Source organism: Bombina bombina, chromosome 8 (genome assembly GCF_027579735.1).
Source record: "Bombina bombina isolate aBomBom1 chromosome 8, aBomBom1.pri, whole genome shotgun sequence".
NCBI classification, from domain to species: domain Eukaryota; kingdom Metazoa; phylum Chordata; class Amphibia; order Anura; family Bombinatoridae; genus Bombina; species Bombina bombina.
Window position 1 is genome coordinate 23,023,426 of NC_069506.1, and position 22,684 is coordinate 23,046,109.

Sequence of the window (22,684 nt, forward strand, 5' to 3'; positions counted from 1 at the left end):
TGTTATTGTTTAAAAAGATAGATAATCCCTTTATTACCTATTTCCCAGTTTTGCACAACCAACACAGTTATATTAATATACTTTTTACCTCTGTGATTACCTTGTATCTAAGCCTCTTTTGACAGCCATCTGATCACATGGCTATTTATTTATTATCTATTGACTTTCATTTTAGTCAATTAGTGCTGTGTCCTGCACAACTCCACGGGAGAGAGCACAATGTTATCTGTATAACCCTCATGAACTTGCAGTCTCTTGTTGTGAAAAGCTAATAAAAAAAGCATGTGATAAGAGGCTGTCTGTAGGGGCTTAGAAACAGGCAGAAATTTAGAGGTTTAAATGTTATAAAGTTTATTAATATAATAATATTAGTTGTGCAAAACTGGGGGATGGGTAGTAAAGGAGTTATCTATCATTTTAAACAGTAATAATTTTGATGTTGACTGTCCCTTTAAATATAGTTAATGAGATGTACTGTAGTATTATTACCGGTCTAACAAAGTGGGCAGGTCAAGTGCACAGTTAGCTATACTTACTCTTCTATCTCCCATATTTCTCCCTGGTGTTTAGTAAAAGGGACCAATCAGGGGTGGAACTACTATTTGTGCAGAAGGTGCAGTGGCACCAGGGCCCAAGTGCTGGGGACCTATAGCAGCCAGTCTGTACATAGGCATGTGCAGAATATGTATGAGCCTATTCTTTTATTAGAGCAGGTTGCAGCTCCATCTATCTATCTATCTATCTATCTATCTATCTATCTATCATCTATCTATCTATCTATCTATCTATCTATTTGTCTGTCTATATTATTTATCTATCTAGCCCTATCTACCCATCTATCTATATCTCTACCTCTCTGTCCCCAATGAACTCTTCAGAAACTAATAACCGACTGAAAAGGGCTTGACGACTCATCTATCTAGCCCAAGAATCCTTATACAGAGCAGCATGTATAGTATTATTATTTCATTAGTTTACTACTGAGTTACCTTTGGGGAGGGCATAAAATGTTTGCACCAGGACCCTCTTTTAAATAGGTTCACTACTGGGACCCATAATCCCTCCCTACACCCCTGCTCTCTTATTAACTTTTATCTCCCACAAAAATGCCTGAGGTGAAACATTATTTGTAGTAGTTTTTCGTATTGTGGCCTTTGTGGAGACCTGATCTCTTTGAATGCTGCATGTATATATACACATTAGGGATACAAGAGACGGTGAATATGCAGGAAGGGGCTCCCTCCGGTAGAAGACACGAGGGGCACCAAACATCTGTAAGCTCTTAAGATAGTATGTGCCAATACGATGTCAATCAAACAGTGCTGGGGTGAGTTCATTAATGGATAATCACCTACATAAGGTACAAGAAAATGACCTAAATGTAACCCAGAAGATCAACCATGCATCACATGAAAGCTTATTTATTAATATTAATGCATTTCTCTGTTTGAACTGAGAGTGAAAGAGTCTCTCTTGATATACAAACCACAGTGTGAAAGGTTGAAAACTTCCTTAAAGGGACATTAAACACTTTAATATGGTAATATAAAATAATAAACTGTACATATATAAAAAAAACTCTGCAATATACTTTCACTATTTATTTTGCCCCCCCTTTCCTGTAATTCCATTCAGAAATTGTGAACTTTTTAGTTCCTGTTAGAAATTGAAGAGCAGAACACTGTTCCTCACAACCATTGGCTGCACACTCTAGTGACCTATTTATAACTGTCCCTAATTGGCCACAGTCGAGAAAGAAACCTAAGTTACAACATGGCAGCTCCCATTGATTTATCAACACTAAATGTTTACATGTATTTTTTCAATATTTAAACAACTAATGAAACTTTAAAAAATACATCTACATGTTATCCTCAGACTAATCTTTTCTTTAAATGCAACATACCAAGCTGTTCTGGGATAAATTCCCTTCTTATCGTGTGCTCACGCTGAGTGATGTCATCAACTGGAGCCGCCTGATGACTACCGCTGAGAGGGCCAATAAGAAAACGACTAAGAAATCCAGAAGATGCCAAAAGTAAATGGTTAAAACATCAGTAGTAGAACATCACTGTCGAGTGTCTTCTGGATTCCTTGGTCATTTTTCTTTTTATACCGTCTCAATGAAGCAATTTACTACACATATGCCGGGTTCTCTGTGTGCGCCCCCCGAGGCTCTCGGGCCCTAGAGCAGTGGTATCACATGCACCGCCAGTAGATCCGCCCCTGGATGTGTTATAGCAGATTTTCATGTAGTAAGGAAAATAGCAAAGTCAGATCAATCTAGGAGCAAGTATTAATCACTACTAATACATTTCTTTACAGACTAGGCTGATAAATATTTTATATATGTTTGTGCTTTGAGATTTAACCCCTAAGACACCCATTTGAAAGAACAGGTGATTTCCTTTCAAATAGTGAGTCTTGGGGGTTTCTTAATGGAGCCGAGATCGAGGGGCTTAAAAACTTACCCCATCCAGCTGCAGCAAAGTTTCATTTTGATTTCATTGTCCCTTTAAAGGGAAAGTAAAGTCAAAATTGAACTCTGATTATTCAGATAGAGCACTCAACTTTTCAATTTATTCCTATTAAAGGGACACTGAACCCAAATTTTTACTTTTGTGATTCAGATAGAGCATGCAATTTTAAGCAACTTTCTCATTTACTCCTATTATCAATTTTTCTTCGTTCTCTTGCTATCTTTATTTGATAGCTTTTTTATGGTTCAGTATTCTGGACAGCACTTTTTTATTGGTGGATGAATTTATCCACCAATCAGCAAGAACAACCCAGGTTGTTCACCAAAAATGGGCCGGCATCTAAACTTACATTCTTGCATTTCAAATAAAGATACCAAGAGAATGGAGAAAATTTGATAATAGGAGTAAATTAGAAAATTGCTTAAAATGTTATGCTCTATCTGAATCACAAAAGAAAAAATTTGGGTTCAGTGTCCCTTTAATGAATTTGCTTCGCTCTCTTGGTATCCTTTGCTGAAGAACATGCCTGGTAGTCTCTGGAGCAGCAATGCCCTGATGGCAGCTAGCTTGTGATTGGTGGCTGCACATGTACATATGCCTCTTGTTATTGGCTCACCACCAGATGTCGTCAGCTACCGCCCACCAAGAGAATGAAGAAAATTTGATAATAGAAGTACATTGGGAAGTTGTTTACAATTGCATGCTCTGTCTGTATCCTGAAGGTTTCATTTTAATTTTACTGTCCCTTTAATTGTGCTAGAAAACAGCAGTTTATTATAACTGAATATTATGCTATTTTTATAGGCTGACCATATTGCCACTTTAAAAAAGGGACACATATGAAAAATACATATGTCAGGGACCAGGGTTCTTAGAACATTATTCAAAGCATTTCTTTAAACAGCCCTGACATATGTATTTTTCATGTGTCCCTTTTTAAAGTGGCAATATGGTCAGCCATAGTATTACTTCTCAGCAAATTGAGCAGATAATCACAGTACAAGCAGTCTCAATTTGAATGAGAGGAATAGTGATAGCTGTTCCAAACGACTATGGTTGCCAAATCTGTGAGTTAGAAACCTGTACATTGATCCTTGTGTTAAAAGGATATTAAACACCTCTTGCTTTATGTGCAAAAAAATGTGCTTGTCCTACCTAGAGAGGCCAAAAAGCTAATTCTGTAAACTGAAAATGCTGCAAATCAAATAACAATTTGCAGCATTTTGATAACCTAAAGGCTACAGGTTTTGCTTTCTGGCTTAGTTTTTTAGCTTTGACATATAAATGTAGCTCCAAAGGCTTGTTGTTGTTTTTTTTTTAAATAAATGTCTTTAAGACTGCTCAAAACATGCTAAAAAGTGCAAGAATTAAAGACAATGCACGTTATTAAGTGCACCATTGTATAAGGTGAAGTGAAAATTAAACTTTCATGATTCAGATAAAGCATTTCCAACTTACTTTTATTAAAGGGCCATAATACCCAAATGTTTAAACACTTGAAAGTGATGCAGTATAGCTGTAAAAAGCTGACTAGAAAATATCACCTGAACATCTCTATGTAAAAAAGAAAGATATTTTACCTCAAAAGTTTCTCAGTAGCCACATAGGGTTGCCACCCAGCCGGTATTTTACCAACACGACCAGTATTTTTAAAGGTTCATGTCAATGTAGAAAATAAAGAATAAATATTGAAAGAAAGCCCCTGTCAAAGTGAAACTTCTTCTGAGTGTGATGAATAATAGTTATAAACAAATGAGCATTTAAAATCAGTCCTATCAGCTTTAGTTTTTGAGTTATGCTGTTTAATTATTTATGCAAATTTATGTTAATTAGCATGGCCGGTATTTTCTTCCAAGAAAGGTGGCAATCCTATAGCCACATCCCATTGTAAAGGACTTCTAAGCAGCAAATTAGTATGTCTGTCCCGGGACAGCGGAAGGAGCGAGCTTACGTGCACTCTCATCTTATTTCCCTATTCAGCTTAAGGAAGTTTACAATGAAATCTCATGAGAGTTAAGTGAAATCTCATGAGATCACAGTAAAATAGTTCATGACCTCAACACTGCTGATGCTGATTGGCTGCTGTTCATTTCTTAATTTATTTATTTTTTACCTGCAGCTGAGCAGCAGTTGAGTATAACTTTTTACACAGAACTTACTCTGCTGAGCTGAGGAAATTGTGAGGTAAAATATCTTCCTTTGTTACATAGAGATGCTCAGGTGATATTTTCCTGTCAGCATTTTACAGTTATACTGCATCAGTTTCAAGTGATTTAGCATTTGAGTATTATGTCCCTTTAATTAATTTGCATCAGTCTCTTGGTATACTTTGTTGAAAAGCATACTTAGGAAGGTCAGGAGCAGCAATGCACGTATGGGCCCTAGCTGCTGACTGATGGCTCCACATATATGCCTCTTGTCATTGGTTCACCAGATGTGTTCATCTACCTCCCAGTAAGGCATTGCTACTCCTTCAAAGAAGGTTACCAAGAGAATCAAGCACATTTAATTATTCGAAGTAAGTTGAAAAGTTATTCTATCTAATTCATGAAAGAAAGAAAGAAAAAATGGTTTTATGTCCCTTTAAGGTAAAAGGTTATTTTATATTGGGTAGAAAACAGAATGTTAATTAGCTAAATCTCATGTTGGACAAGAGTTTTGTACAGGGAATACAATAATCTATAGTATTATTATTATTATTATCGGTTATTTGTAGAGTGCCAAGAGATTCCGCAGAGCTATAAACAAAGGCGGAGTACAACAAAACATTTATAGGGATCAAACGGGTAGAGGGCCCTGCCAAGAGTCGCACTGTTGTAGTCAGCTCTTAAGAAGGTGATCTACAAACAGCTGGACTCTTAGGCTTACATGCTAAGGGGGTTCAGGGGATAGCAATGGAGGAGAGGAACTGGTATAAAGTAAGGTTAGTGTAGGTTGTATGTATCCCTGAATAGTAGAGTCTTTAGGGAGCGCTTGAAGCTTTCAAAACTAAGGAAGAGTCTTGTGGAGCGAGGCAGAGAGTTACACAAGATAGGAGCCAGTCTGGAGAAGTCCTGTAAACGGGAGTGTGATGAGGTGACAAGAGAGGAGGAGAGTAGGAGGTCGTGAGCAGAGCGAAGGTGACAGGAGGGAGAGTATCTGGAGACGAGGTCTGAGATATACGGGGGAGCAGTGCAATTGAGGGCTTTGTATATCAGAGTGAGAATTTTGTGTTTAATCCTAGAGGCAAGAGGAAGCCAGTGAAGGGATTGGCAGAGAGGTGCAGCAGATGAAGAGCGACATGTAAGGAAGATGAGCCTGTCAGAGGCATTCATTATGGATTATAAAGGAGCTAGGCGGCAGCTGGGGAGACCAGAGAGGACAGAATTGCAGTAATCGAGGTGGGAAAGGATGAGAGAGAGGATTAAAATCTTAGTTGTGTCTTGTGTAAGGAAATGTCTAATTTTAGAGATGTTTTTAAGGTGGAAGCTGCAGGCTTTTAATCAAGGACTGAATGTGAAGAGTGAAAGAAAGATCTGAGTCAAATGTGACCCTAAGTCATTGGGCATGTGGGGTAGGGGTAATGATTGAGTTCTCGACAGTTATTGAGAGATTGGGGGTGGAGATTTTGGAAGAAGCGGGAAAATAAGGAGCTCAGTTTTGGAGAGATTTAGCTTGAGGTAGTAAGAGGACATTCAGGAAGATATGTGAGAAAGACAGTTAGTGACACGGGTTAGCAAGGAAGGAGATAGGTCTGGTGCAGAGAGGTAGATTTGGCTGTTGTCGGCATACAAATGATAATGGAAACCGAGGGACTTAATTAGGGAACCTAATGATGATGTGTAGATTGAGAAGAGAAGGGGACCAAGGACAGAGCCTTGCGGTACCCAACAGAAAGTGGTGGCGGTGCAGAGGAGGCCCCAGAGAAGGCTACACTAAAGGTACAGTTTGACAGGTAGGAAGAGAACCACGAGAGAGCTGTGTCACAAATGCCAAAGGATTGGAGGGTTTGGAGCAAAAGAGGGTGGTCAACAGTATCAAGGCTGAGGACAGATCAAGGAGGATAAGCAGAGAGAAGTGGCCTTTTGATTTTGCTGTAAGTAGGTCATTGTTAACTTTAACGATTGCTGTCTCTGTGGAGTGATGGGGACGAAATCCAGATTGCAGTGGGTCAAGGAGGGAGTTTAATGTAAGGAACAGGGATAGGCATGCATAAACTAGCTTTTCGAGAAGCTTTGAGGCAAGAGGGAGGAGGGAAATATGGCGGTAGTTGGATGGGGAGGTTGGATCAAGGGAAGGTTTTTTGAGGATAGGTGTGACCGGTGCATGTTTCAGAGATGAGGGAAATATACTGGTGCAGAGGGAGAGGTTGGAAATGTGTGTGAATATAGGGGTAAGGGTAGAAGAGAGGGAAGGGAGTAGCTGTGAGGGGATAGGGTCAAGGGGACAGGTAGTGAGGTGGGAGCGCAGTATAAGTGCAGAAACTTCTTGCTCAGTAACAGGGGAGAAAGAGCTAATTTTTTTGGCTATGTGGGTTGTGGTTGATTGCAAGCATTTGAGGGGGTGAGAGAATGGAAGTATGTTGAGAGCTGATTTAGTTTCTGATGGAGTCGATTTTGTTATTGAAGTGGCTGGCAAAGTCTTGAGCTGACAGAGAAGTTGTATTAAGAGGTGGGGGTGGGCAGAGAAGAGTATTGAAAGTGGAGAACAGACATTTTTGGTTTGAAGAAAGAGTAGAGAAATAATGTTGCTTATAGAGATTAAGGGTAGAATAGTAGGAGTTCAAGATGAATTTGTAATGAAGAAAATCAGCTGAACTCCGAGATTTTCTCCAGTGACGCTCAGCCGTACAGGAACATCTGCGTATGTACCGTGTCAAAGGAGTATGCCAGGGCTGAGGATGAGTGTGTGGTTTCCGAGCTATGGTAACAGGGGCCAGATTGTCAAGGACGAATGTAAGGGTGGAATTATAGTGGCAGATATATTGGTCAGGGCAGGAAAAGGAGGAGAAGGATGAATGGAGAGGTTTGAGGGAATTAGCAAGCTGTTGCTGATCTAATGACATAATGCTTCTGTGAAGTTTGGTGTGAGGAGTAGAAGGAGGGAGAGTTGTAGGGAGGGATGATATACAGATTACAGATACCTTTTTTGTTTTAAATTGCCAAATTACTAAAATGTGTTAACTCTGATCTGGCTAGAGAGATCTACAACCTTTTATTAAAGCAAATGTTTCCCTTCAGCTTTTTTTTTAACGTGAGATATTGGGGTTCCCTGATTTCTAGTCTAAAAAATATATTATTTCCATATGATATGGTAATGACTGATGTCATCGGTATGTGTGTTGGTACCATCCTGTAAAGCTTATGTTTAATGTGTCATGCTGCCATAAATAATATTGAGGAGCCTGCTACATATTTTTGGAAACATAAAAGGATGTTACTATATAGAGGTATGTAGAATAATAAAAACATAGATGCCAGAAATAAAATATTAGAATTGATGGATTTTGTCGCATGAGACTTATAAATAAATAATAGGATGTATGGCCTCCTGAGATATGCCACTCAGTAGTGTATAATTTGCCATAATAAACATCAACTAAATTATACAATATATTTGCCAGCATCACATGCAAATCCAAAGTCTTTGTCCATGATCGGAAGCTTAGTAATCTTTCTTGTTATCCTGAAGCACAATTGTCCTTGGAATGCTAGAGTGAGCAAAGAACCCCCTTAGTAAAGCGGCATTATGCTTAAAATGTTATGTTATGCATACCGTAAGCACATTTAAATATTTGTGTCTGTAAAAGTAAAAATAAAAATAGAGTTATTATAAGAATTTTATATTGAACAGCAGAGGAAATGGCATTAAAAATTAAATGTTTTAAAAATGCTCTCTTTAAGATGGAAAAAAAAGAAAATGAATAATTACATTGGTCCTTTAATTGAAATAACGAGTTTGAAAGAATTTCCACACCACTGCCAGCAATGTACTCAATACAAATACAGAAACCATGAAAGCTAGATAGGTTGGAGCTGTGTGCTGAAGAATAAATTAAAGCTTTCTAGACTTTAGTAAATTCCTTTATCATGCCAAGTAATCTCCCCTAATTTTAAACACTTTGTTTAAAATGGCTGACAGAAAACATGGTTAGTTCCATATAATTTTAGAATGAGAACAAATGTTTTCTCAAACGCAAACAGACAATGTTATCTTCTCTCATGTTACTTTGTCACTGATAAATAACGCCAATAATTTCATTCCTTATTCACTCTGTCAGCAACTACACAGCTGATCAAATTACAGAGGTAAATCGCCGCAGTTAACCCTTTGGTGCAAGATCCAGACTTTAGTATTCCACAGCTCCCTCAGCAGGAGGCATTATATAATTCTTAAAAACATTGGCCTAACAATGAGACAGATTTCTCGCACCATTGCACAAATACACAACCCTATAGATACAGTGCATTAATGGCATAATAAGTAGCCAGAACAGTGTTTAATACCCAATGGGCTTACTCTTTAAAACTGTCTAATAAAATAACAACAAAAAGTGATGTAACACGTAATCAGGCACAATATATATATCACATAAGTGCATTCACCAGTGATGTAAGAACCTTTGGAAGCCATTTTGTTTTGGCACCTGTACTGGGCTACACTGATGTTTATTTTTTGGAGAAAGGGCAGTGGGTAGGGTACCCAAATTTCTTGGAAAAAATATAAGCCATGCTAATTAGTATAAACTTGCATAAATAATCATTATCTTACAGTTAGATTATACAAACTTTGAAGGATTTTCACCATAAATAAGGTCTTTATTTCTATAGTTCTATATTATCTACATTGACATGAACCTTAAAATATTGGTCATGCCAGTAAATGACCAGCTGGGTGACAACCTAACGGGCACAAACAAGAGCGAAAGATGTACTTGCAATATGGAGGGTCTGAATTTCATCTGAGACGTCATCTGAGACGGACGACTGTAATACAAATTAAACTACTTATTGCTCCTTGAATTTTTATTTTTGCATTTCTGTTTGTATCTAAGACTGCAATTAATATGTACATGAATTAAAAGTATTATGATAAGGAGGGGCCCTATTTTTCTTTCTTTCTGTTTGGTAGCAAAATGTGGCAGTTTTATAAAAGGGGCAAAGGACCTTTAGAAGCTGCCACAGTCACATAAATTACTTCCCGTTCTTTTATAACATGAAGTTTCACAGGGAACAATGTAAACTGCCATATCTTGTATGAATCACATCAACCTGATGTCAGTATATTATGCAAAAGAGACTGTAGGTGAGGACCCATTTGTATGACTGATAACTATAAAAGGAAGTTTTTGTCCTTTACAGCATAGTTTCTCAACAGGCCAGGTTTTCATTATAGCTGAACCAGTGCACAGGTGAAATAATCAGCTGATGGGTGAGAGTAGGTTAGTAACCATGGTTACTGATCAGCTGATTACTTCACCTGTGCACTGGTTCAGCTATTATGAAAACCTGGCCTGTTGGGGGTACTTGATGACCGTGGTTGAGAAGCACTGCTATACACCATATCTTGCTTCACAACTAAATCACCAACTGGAATACACTGCATGTGATATAACTCTGAGCGTGACAATATATGCCATAAATGTTACCTCAATCACCCCCTTCTGAGTGTGTTGTGCCCTCTTATTTAGTTATATGCTTCAGTCCAATGATCTTTAAAGGGACATGAAACCCAAATTGTTTATTTCATGATTCAGATCGAGCATGCAGTTTTAAACAACTTTCCAGTTTACTTCTATTAGCTAATTTGCTTTGTTCTCTTGGTATCCTTTGTAAAGGTACCTAGTGAGACTCAGGAACTGGGAACTATATGTTGATTGGTGGCTGCACAAAAATATCTCTTATTATTGGCTTGTTGATGTGCCCAGCTAGCTCCCAGTAGTATACTGCTGCTTCTTCAATAATGGATACCAAGAGAATGAAGCAAAATTCATAATAGAAGTAAATTGGAAAGTTGGTTAAAATTGTATGTTTTAGCTGAATCAAGAGAGAGAAATGTTTGTGTTTCCTGTCCCTTTAATACCACAGAATAGTCTCAAAAATATTTATGACAGGAGTCCTAAGGCTTTAAGCTCATAAAAGTCAAATGTGCGACATACTTCTTGCCAATTCTCATAAAAAAATAAAAAATAAAATAAAAACTACTTTGAGACTCGGGCACTGGAAAGGCAAAACTGTTAGCAAGACGCTTCCCTGGTATTGTTAGGTTTGGAATCATTTAACAGCAGAGCTACCTAAACTAAGCCCCAAGGTCACATCAATCTCTTAATGCATTTTTCTGTAGCCATTGGCGCCACTGAGCAAAAATCAGTATTATTTTCTTTTTTATAATGAAAAAAAAAGTTTCACACTTCTCCTTAGGTATATAAGCATGCGAATTTGTACAAAATTGTGTAAATGTGAACACTATACACACTTATATTAGATGAATTAGTAGTAACTGATAGATTTTCTGTGTATTTTATCTTTAGTTAAAATGCAATAATAGTCTAATTTTATTTTGAGGCGTTACCATTAGCATAAATGCGCGTCTAATGTAGTATTGCTCCATAATACTCTCACCATTAGTGACTGGCCTAATTGCAAAAAACAATGCTGAACACCCCAGCTTTGCAGACCCAGACAACAAAATGTATGAAGTATTTATTTTCTATTAAATCCTATTAATTATGTATTATTCTGCCATCTGAGGGATATTAAGCAATTAAACTGAAAGTAAAATCAATTGCACCTGTTTAATGAGATTCCTTGATTGTACAATTCATTTAATTATTTTGGAAAGGCTCAAATTAACTGGATTGCCATATGGATAATATTTTCAACCGTTATTTTTTACTTCCTTTTGTATTTGGTCAGTGGCAGACACAATTTTTTTTTTAGGGACAGTAAGTAGGTTACAGGATATGCAAATACAGCTGATTGAGCATGCAACTGATTTATAATATGTGTTTTAAAATCTAATCAACAGGCAGCATTCAATTTTACCCTTTATTGTACAATGTCTTGTTACAAATTCCCACTCATCTGTGCTCACAAAACTGACTGCAGGCTTCTCAGGGTTAACCACATAAATATTTAACCTAGAGCACAAAAAAAGGTGCATGACCAAGGTAATTTACATGAATCTATCAATGAAATCCATAATTTGAAGGGTGATCTATTACATTCACGTCACTAATGAAGCAGTGATTTAGAGAAAATCAGTTGACATCACCATAATAGAAAAGCAATGTTACTGTTATGCAAAAAAAAAAAAAATCAGAGCTTGATGTTAAAGGGACAGTCTACTCCAGAATTGTTATTGTTTAAAACTATAGATAATCCCTTTATTATCCATTCCCGAGTTGTGCACAACCACACTGTTATATTAATATACTTTTTACCTCTGTGATTACCTTGTATCTAAGCCTCTGCAGACTGCCCCCTTATTTCAGTTCTTTTGACAGACTTTAATTTTAGCCAATCAGTGCTGACTCCTAGGCAACTCCATGGGCATGAGCACAATGTTATCTATATGGAACTAGCACTGTATAAGTGTGAAAAACTGTCAAAATGCATTCAAATAAGAGGCGGCCTTAAAGGGCTTAGAAATTAGCATATCACCTACCTAGATTTTGCTTTGAACTAAGAATACCAAGTGAACAAAGCAATTTTGATGATAAAAGTAAATTGGAAAGTTGTTTAAAATTGCATGCCCTATCTGAATCATGAAAGGTTAATTCTGACTAGACTTTCCCTTTAATGATTTGCAATCCTGTGCCTTTTAAATGTAGGCCTAAGTCTATGTCTGGCACACTGTCCCCGGCTCTTTTGTCTCTGTAAATCTAAAGACTAGAGATTTGTCTTTCTGCCCAGTTCTAACTAATATTTCCTACATGGATTTAGTTTGGAACCTGCAACACCACAACACACATTTGCCACAGATAACACTATTATTCATTAACAGTCAGGAAAAGTTGCTAACAAATAGTTATTAGACTTTAGCAATGTCAGACTGAATTGATTTCATGCACAACAAAGAGAGCTCTCAGGTTTTCAGGAAATGTAATAACCCAACAGTGCAAGTTTCCTGACTGAGCTGTTGTTATGGCACTGCCAGTTTAGGCACCTGAGCTTGGCTCGCTTGCACGTGTGGGTTGGGGGCATTTTTTCTTGTTACACTTATCACAGGATTCTTATCCAGCTCTTTAGGTTTCTCAGGGTTATTCCCTGCAGCAGCTGCTTGCTGACCTCTTCTATGGGGTAAATGAAACTGTAGCATTAACTCTCAGAAGACCAATTTGAGTTTCCAGCTGCAGGTGTTGAGTGGTCGCTTTGTGGCTGCTGAAGTAACGCGGTCACGTTGCATGTGAGCAGCTACTTGGAGAGTTTTCCCCTTTCTAGAATTATTTAAAGCTTTGGTGTAAATTGTTTTGTGCTGCAGACTCTACTAAGCCTGACTCTTTGTGACAAATCAGTCAGTGTTGGATAATCTTACAATACTTCAGTTCTGCTTCCTACACAGGGACCAGTATAGGTCCCGCTTTGTCACGCTACAGGCAAACAGTTTTTACTAAAACAGATCTGCCGTGCTAATGAGCCAGTGTAAATATTACGGTATGAGAGCACTGCGTAACGTCTGTATCATTTAGAGGATTGAGGAAAGACATTTTCAAATTGAGGAAAATTATTTCTTTCCACCAGGTTTTACATTTAAGAACCCAGGTGTCAATGATTCACTAAAGAATGAGCAGCTTTAAATTGAGGAACTTCTCTAGACAGGGGGGGCTGGGACTTGCTAAACCTGCCCTGACCAATTATGGGGTAGATATTGCCAAAACAACACAATTTGTCCGCGGCTACCTAAAATGACTGCAATAAAACGTACAATAAATTAGATAAAGGTGCAATTCAACAAGGAAAATCTTATGTTCTGGTGCCAGAAGCAGTTTGGCTTATCAATGCATTTGAAGTTACAAACATTATAAATGTTTCTTTTCTTTTTACAGCAGCACTGAGCTGTAGACTTTAATTCTGTTTTAACTTAAAGGGCCATGATACCCAAATGCTGAAACACTTGAAAGTGATACAGCATAGCTGTAAGAAGATGACTAGAAAATATCTTTGAACATCTCTATGTAAAAAAGAAAGATATTTTACCTCAAAAGTTTCTTAGTAGCCACATCCCATTGTAAAGGACTTCTAAGCTGCAAATCAGTATGTCTGTCCCGGGACAGCTAAGGGAGTGAGCTTACGTGCACACTCATCTTATTTCCCTATTCATTTTAAGGAAGTTTACTATGAAATCTCATGAGAGTTAAGTGAAATCTCATGAGATCACAGTAAAAGAGTTTATGACCTCAGCACTGCTGATGCTGATTGGCTGCTGTTCATTTCTTCATTTTTTTTATTTTATTACCTGCAGCTGGGCAGCAGCTGAATTATAACTTTTTACACAGACCTTACTCTGCTGAGCTGAGGAGATTGTGAGGTAAAATATCTTCCTTTTTTACATAGAGATGCTCAGGTGATATTTTCCTGTCAGCTTTTTACAGTTATACTGCATCAGTTTCAAGTGATTTAGCATATGAGTATTATGTCCCTTTAACAGTATAATAATAAAACAGGTAATAAATGTACTAAATCGAGAAAACAGATTTATTTTGTTCCTATAAGTTTTAAGCTATTAGAGGGACATTCTGGTCAATGTTTAAATGCACATAGATAAATTACATCTTTGAATAGAAACATATCTGCAGCAAAAAATGTGTCTAGTAAAAGTTATCGCTGGTTCAGTGTTAGCATTTTCTCTGCATGTGCACCTGAAGCATAGCTAGATATTCTCAGTGCACCAGCATTTGAAATACTGCAGCTGCTCAGAGCACCAGTGGGGCTTGTATCATGTCAGCAATTAACAGATTGAGTCATTACCAGATGGTACAAGCACTTTAGGCTCTCTGAGCAAGTGCTGTGTTCAAAATGCTGGTGCACGGTGCATACTTAAATACACATTTGAAACAGCTATAGCTTTTATTAGAAGCATTTTTGCTAATACATGAATATAACAAAAATACTTCTATTCAAAACCGAAATGCATCCATGCGGATTCCAATTTCGGCTGTTAATGGACATGAAACCCAAATTTTTTCTTTCATGATTTAGAAAGAGCAAGCAATTTTAAACAACTTTTTAATTTACTTCTATTATCTAATTTGCTTCATTCTCTTGATATTCTTTGCTGAAAAACATATCTAGATATGCTCAGTAGCTGCTGATTGGTAGATGCACATAGATACCTCGTGTAATTGGCTCACCCATGTGCAGTGCTATTTCTTCAACAAAGGATATCTAAAGAATGAAGCAAATTAGATAATAGAAGTAATTTGGAAAGTTATTTAAAATTGTATGCTCTACCTGAATCATGAAATATATTTTTTGGGGTTTAGTTTCCCTTTAAGGTTGTTCCATTTATAAAGTATCCCCAGGTGCCATGCATGAGCTGTAAACAAGTCAAACAAAAAAATACATAAATAGTTATATTATTATTTATTGTTATTATTATAAATATATCACCATGTGTTCAGTAAATAATACAGGTGATGTAGTTTAGGTTTTATTACAACTATGGAATTGTTCAATTTTCCTGCTCTCTCACAAATATCTCAAAAATGAGTGTTCCCAGCAGAGAGATCCTTGATAGTTTTTTGTAAGCACAAATCATTAACCCGCTGTTATAAACACCAGGAAAGCTTATTCCTATTTTAGTGAGAGTTGGTCAGCTGGGGTCAGCAGCTGTCTGTAGTTTTATGTAAGGCTCTGTTCCCTGAAGACAACAATACATAAGGCTTACAAATCCAGTTATTTATGTAGTATAGTGGTGACCACAATATCTGTGAAAAAAATGGTCCTACAAAAACACAATGATCACAGAATTGCTCCAAGCTACAACGCTCTGTGGCTGCATTTGGCATTTTGTTACATTAGAAACAATCACTTATTGCAGTCTCATCCAGCAATGAAGAGTTTACAGAAACCTTGTAGTCTGGAAGCCTTTTCTTTTTTTCTTCTTCTTTATTTACTGTTTGTGAGAGAAACAATCCAGAAGGAAGCAGACTCACCACATACAGACAAAATACTTTTAATTTTGTCCTTAATAGATTTATTTTCTCTTGCTTCAAACTAAACTCAGTTTTTGTTAAACATTCCTTCAAAGCCATCATTATTTATAGTTCTTAAATACACGCCTTTGTCTGCAAAAGATCAAATTCAGAGTAAAAGAATATTTTCTCTCTAAACTTGGCTCTAGTTCACGATTCTCAAATTTGGATTGTACTGAAGATCTCAGGCATCAATGTGTGAAATCCAACAGAAAACTTTTTATGTAGTATTTTGTTTTAATCAAATATAGTTTTCTGTACTAAATTAGAACTAATTTTATAGCACTGAGCAAAATAATTACCAGTTGAGTAAAGAAGTGTGAGAGGACTATCCATCATGTATTACATTTGTTGAGCAAAACGCTTGCTTTAATTACTCAGGGGTATTTAATTTAATGACATATAGTATTTGGTATCCTCTTAGACTGTAAGCTCCTTGGGACAGACCCTTCTGTCCTAATCCTTTTGTTGATATTTGGATTATGTTATGGTGCATCAGTCACACAAAATACAAACTAAAAATGTGAAAGTAAATGCACTATCTAAGCTAACAGCAAAATAAACAGATAATGCCTGTCTTAGTTTGTATGCTGTTGTGTTGAGAGACCGGTTTTTCATTTTGAAAACTTGAATGACTTGTTACTTAACCCTTTGTTTTTGAGAGCCAGCAACAATTATTTAAAGAGTTAAATCAGTGAAGTATTGTAAACCTCCAGAAACTCCAGAGTATTAGGAAATTAATTATCAGGACATTGTGCCGAAACACAAGAGATCACTGGCGGATCAAAAGATGCACATGTATCCAAGCAGAGGAGGATCTAGATAGAACCAGTATTGATTTTGTCCCTAGGAACATTCAGGCTTTCTAGCGAGCATTTGTGGCCCGCTGAGCTGCCCACGGAGAACCATTGGGCCGCATGCCTGTCATACTCACAGATGGCAGCAATAGACTCCATTTTGTATCAAACAAAAAGATGCAATTTCAGTTATGATATGCAAATTTAGTTTTTGTTGTAACATAATACTGGGGTGTAAAATTAACCAATGAATGAAACAAAACCTTCATGTTTTTTTCTACATTGTATTAATATTTCTGTGAGCATAATTCTGATTTGTTGGTATCTACATAGAATATTTGGCAATGTCTCACAAACTATAAGTAAATAGGGATGGAGGGGGTGGTTGGAAGTAAGCACTCTCTTCAGTCCATGGTTCACATTACATTCTACCCCCCTCCCTCCCAACAGGTGCTGTCCAGTCACCTGGTTCCCCCTTCAGTGTCCGTCGGATGATTGCTTCTGTTTATCATATTGGTTCTCCCTCTTCCTTGGCACTTTGACCCATGTATTCCCATTATTTCCTCTTATAATTTATATAGCTCTGTCCAATTAATTTAATTTTACAACTGAATCCTACCCCTTCCCATGTGACCAGTTCCTCGTGTCTCCATTTTTCCTTTCCCCTTGTCTGTTCCTCCATCTTTGTTCTTTAATTTCTTATTTCTGCCAACCCACCTTGGTGCTATTGTTTACGTCAACTTTGTTGCTTTTTTTCCCATCTATCCTTTTGCCAAGCTGTCCCCTGCGGAATTTCTCTTGTTTTCCCTCAATCTCACAGGTCGCTCAACATTTATGTGAAGTCTTCTTTGGAGAACCTTATGGTGGTTATCATTAATTAACAGACAACCTTTAAGTGGGCTTTGCATGCACTATAACAAATGTTCCTAGTTGACATCCACAAATTAAAATATTCAGCCAGATTGCTAGTGTTTAATGCATCATGGCAAGAAATACTCTGTTAGTACCATTCTTGGCTCATATTTCTAGCCAGTGCTTATTTTCCGATGGCTCTATGTGTGCAATTTGCTAAGTATTCACCTTACATCTGTCTCAACTTTTCTCTTTATCTTCTCTATATCTCAACTTGTCATCCTCTAATATTACTATTACTGCTACAATAAACATAGATTCTGGAACTTGGGTAAGTTTTCTCTTCCTAGCTCAGTCATTTGGGTCCAAATTACAGAATGCTTTAAGCAGTGATAAATTTAGATATGTCAAAATTCATCCTACATAGTTTGTAAAAGCCTCTTATCCTGTAAAACTAGCTTTTGAGTGATTACAAGAACCATTTAACCCAGTTGTATTAGAAGTTAGGAATTTCTAAAGTACTTTAATAGTGCATATGGCCAACAAAAATGTCTTGCTTCTAGAGAGTGTAATTAGCTTCACTAAAGGGATAGCCAATACGTGTATATGTCCAGTCCCAGACACTTGTCCTGGCCCTCAAGTATTTCTCCTTGTCTAAAGGGCCAAAATGGCCAGCTTCTGCGGATTTCTCAAAACTTCTTGTAGAAGATTACTCACTTAAATTCATTGACTTGCATCATTTTTGTTTCACCACATATTAGAGTTGCTTCTATTATTACTTTTTTTGTTGGAGAATGTACTTTGCAGGGGAAAACATTTTATAATTGGCTGAATTTTGATTATGGGAACATTTAGACTTTCTGGCATTCTTTCAGATTTCACTCATCATAGAATGTCAACAGAGAAAAGTCATCAACAGCATAACTAGGTTTGGATGTGCCAACTTTTTATTAATAATTGCCATTTTCCTGACTTTGTTTAAAGGGACATAATACTCATATGCTAAATCACTGGAAACTGATGCAGTATAACTGTAAAAAGCTGACAGGAAAATATCACCTGAGCATCTCTATTTAAAAAAGGAAGATATTTTACCTCACAATTTCCTCAGCTCAGCAGAGTAAGTTCTGTGTAAAAAGTTATACTCAGCTGCTCCCAGCTGCAGGTAAACAAATTTAAAAAAATGAAGAAATGAACAGCAGCCAATCAGCATCAGCAGTGCTGAGGTCATGAACTCTTACTGTGATCTCATGAGATTTCACTTAACTCTCATGAGATTTCATAGTAAGCTTCCTTTACCTGATTGGTGAAATAATATGAGAGTGCACGATGCTAGTCCCTTCAGATGTCCCAGGACAAACACACTAAAATGCTGCTTAGAAATCCTTTACAAGGAGGTGGCTACTGAGGAACTTTTGAGGTAAAATATCTTTCTTTTTTACATAGAGATGTTCAGGTGATATTTTCTAATCAGCTTTTTACAGCTATGCTGCATCACTTTCAAGTGTTTAAACATTTGGGTATTATGGCCCTTTAAGTGTTTATCTATACTGTTCTGGGCTACCAGTTTTATACCTTTAAGCACAAGTGACTAGTGAACTGTACTAAAACTCATCTTTCTCTTGGCAGCAATAACCAAGCAGAAGACATGAGTGGACATTGAACCATAGGCCACCTATGCTGTAACCATTGGCCATAAGAACACAATTAAACATATTTTGTATACCCAGTGTTCTAGGAGTGTTCTCCAATATCTTGTCCATTGCAAATGTAAAGGGACAGTATACTATAAAATTGTTTTTCCCTTAATATGTTTCCAATTACTTTTTTTTACCAACTGCAGAGTATAAAATGTATAGATTTGCTTTTTTTAGGTTTATTTGTCTATATATAAATTAGCTGATTTTGTGTTTTGAAGCCACAACCTAATAAAATGGGTTGAGCTTGTAGGTATAATCAGATCTCATTACTTTATCACATTGTGTACATATACATGCTTCTTTATCTTATATCTGTAGGTATAATCAGATCTCATTACTTTATCACATTGTGGACATATACATGCTTCTTTATCTTATATCTGTAGGTATATTCAGATCTCATTACTGTATCACATTGTGTATATATACATGTGTCTTTATCTTATATCTGTAGGTATAATCAGATCTCATTACTGTATCACATTGTGTACATATACATGTGTCTTTATCTTATATCTGTAGGTATAATCAGATCTCATTACTGTATCACACTGTATACATATACATGTGTCTTTATCTTATATCTGTAGGTATAATCAGATCTCATTACTGTATCACATTGTGTACATATACATGTGTCTGTATCTTATATCTGTAGGTATAATCAGATCTCATTACGTTATCACATTGTGTACATATACCTGCTTCTTTATCTTATATCTGTAGGTATAATCAGATCTCATTACTGTATCACATTCTGTACATATACATGTGTCTTTATCTTATATCTGTAGGTATAATCAGATCTCATTACTTTATCACATTGTGTACATATACATGTGTCTTTATCTTATATCTGTAGGTATAATCAGATCTCATTACTGTATCACATTGTGTACATATACATGTGTCTGTATCTTATATCTGTAGGTATAATCAGATCTCATTACTGTATCACATTCTGTACATATACATGTGTCTTTATCTTATATCTGTAGTTATAATCAGATCTCATTACTTTATCACATTGTGTACATATACATGTGTCTGTATCTTATATCTGTAGGTATAATCAGATCTCATTACTTTATCACATTGTGTACATATACATGTGTCTGTATCTTATATCTGTAGGTATAATTAGATCTCATTACTGTATCACATTGTGTACATATACATGTGTCTGTATCTTATATCTGTAGGTATAATCAGATCTCATTACTGTATCACATTGTGTACATATACATGTGTCTGTATCTTATATCTGTAGGTATAATCAGATCTCATTACTGTATCACATTGTGTACGTATACATGTGTCTTTATCTTATATCTGTAGGTATAATCAGATCTCATTACTTTATCACATTGTGTATATATACATGTGTCTGTATCTTATATCTGTAGGTATAATCAGATCTTATTACTGTATCACATTGTGTACATATACATGTGTCTTTATCTTATATCTGTAGGTATAATCAGATCTCATTACTGTATCACATTGTGTACGTATACATGTGTCTTTATCTTATATCTGTAGGTATAATCAGATCTCATTACTTTATCACATTGTGTATATATACATGTGTCTGTATCTTATATCTGTAGGTATAATCAGATCTTATTACTGTATCACATTGTGTACATATACATGTGTCTTTATCTTATATCTGTAGGTATAATCAGATCTCATTACTGTATCACATTGTGTACATATACATGTGTCTTTATCTTATATCTGTAGGTATAATCAGATCTCATTACATTGTGTACATATACACTATTTTTAAACTTATATCTATCCATAAACCAATCACCAATACTTGAAGAGAACAATGGAAAATTAACATTTTATTACCTTATCTCTTCTATATCCCACTGGGAGTGTAATTTCTTCTACTGGCTGTGTTAACACAGCTTGGCCTTGAGGCCAAAAACTTCCAGGACGGGTGGGGATACCAAGGGCTAAATAAACTATTTCAAATGTCAATATAAGGATAAGGGAAATACTTGTAAACAATTTAATACACTCCGGTAGGTAAACTGGATCATTGGGAATATATTAAAGGGGAGAAAATGTTTGAGTAAACTGTCTCTTTAACAGATCAAAGGGGTTGTCTTTGGCTGCTTCTGACAACATTCATGCGTGTTCCTCTCTCAGTTGTTGTATTGAACATGTCAATCATGAAGCATGGGGGGGATGTTGTGGTTGTGTGTTTAAAAAGTGTTTCCAAAATCTATTTTAGTCAACATTTGCCCTATTAGAGTACTTGTGTTCAAAATGGACTGAAACACACCCAATCAAACCACACACCCATGGCTTACAAATTTAAGAACTAAGTCACTGACCCAGGTTGTGTGGGATCTGACAAACAAGCCAATCTTGAAGGCTGTGCCTACTTAAGGTGTCTTCTGGCTTAGCTCAGTGCCTCTTAGTATTTGAAGGAACCGTCTTTATTGCATTTTTGCTTTGGGACTGATTTTTACATCACAAGGTCTGCCTTCTGTACTGGTCTCTACTTTGTTCTTAGACTGCCTAACCCAAAAATTATTACTTGTCCTATGTGTACTTCCATTCACTGGTCTCTTTTTTCACTCTGATATCTCCTATCTTCCCATGTTCTCTGATGTTTCTTTCTTTTCTCACTTGACTTGTGATTTTTTATCACTTTACAACAAGTTCTCATTTGCCTTCCCCTCTCTTCTACTTCTATACTTCCAACTGCATATGCCATTTTCTGTCTCTCCTATCTGTCTTACTTCTCACTGTATCTTACCCCAGAGCTTTATCATCTCTATCTCTCCTCATAGTGTCTTCCCTCATGCTCCCCTTCATCTGCTCTACCATGGTTGCCCCCTCTCTCATGCTCCCCTTTATCTGCTCTACCATGGCTGCCCCTCATTATTTCCCTTCTTTAATGTCTCCTGCCCTTGTATGTCTGTTCCATTCACTGTCACTGCTTGTGTCTTTCTGTTCTCTCATATCCTGCCCTGTGTTTCTCATGTAGCTATCTCACTGCTCTTCAGTCATCTGCTGCTTCCAGTCCCTACTTCTAGGGACTACCTTCTTATGTTTTCTTCTCTCTCTCCTCTCTACCTCTTCTCTTTCCCCTCCCTACCACTGATATTTTCCTTCTGATTTATTTTACTCTCCCCCTGGTGATTCCTCAATACTCCCTTTGCTTTCTACCTGGTGTCTTCCCCTCACACATTTACTCTGCTCACATCCACTCTTACCCTAAGACTCATTTCCTAACATTTATTTCATTTGTTCTGCCCTTACAACTCTCAACACACATTATAACTCTTTCACTCCTTGCTAATACCTCCTCCTATATTCACTTCTCTCACTTGCCCCAGGGTCTAATGTTGATCACCTCTAACTTTTTCTCCTGAAATAATTTTAGCTATATTTTCTGGTGTCCTCCTAACTACTTTCACTCCCTCTGCCTTTGTGCCCCACACACTCACTCTCTTAATTTTACCACTCATTCACTCACTCTCTTCACTTGCTCCTTATATCTACTCCACCTTCTCTTGGTGTTAAGCCCTCACACATAATACTATCCCCTCCTTTGCTGCTTCCCCTTCACCACTACCTTCCCTCTTTCCCTCATACGATTAATTGCACCTTCCATGGTGTCTCTTATACAATCTCCACACACTCTTCATTGTAACC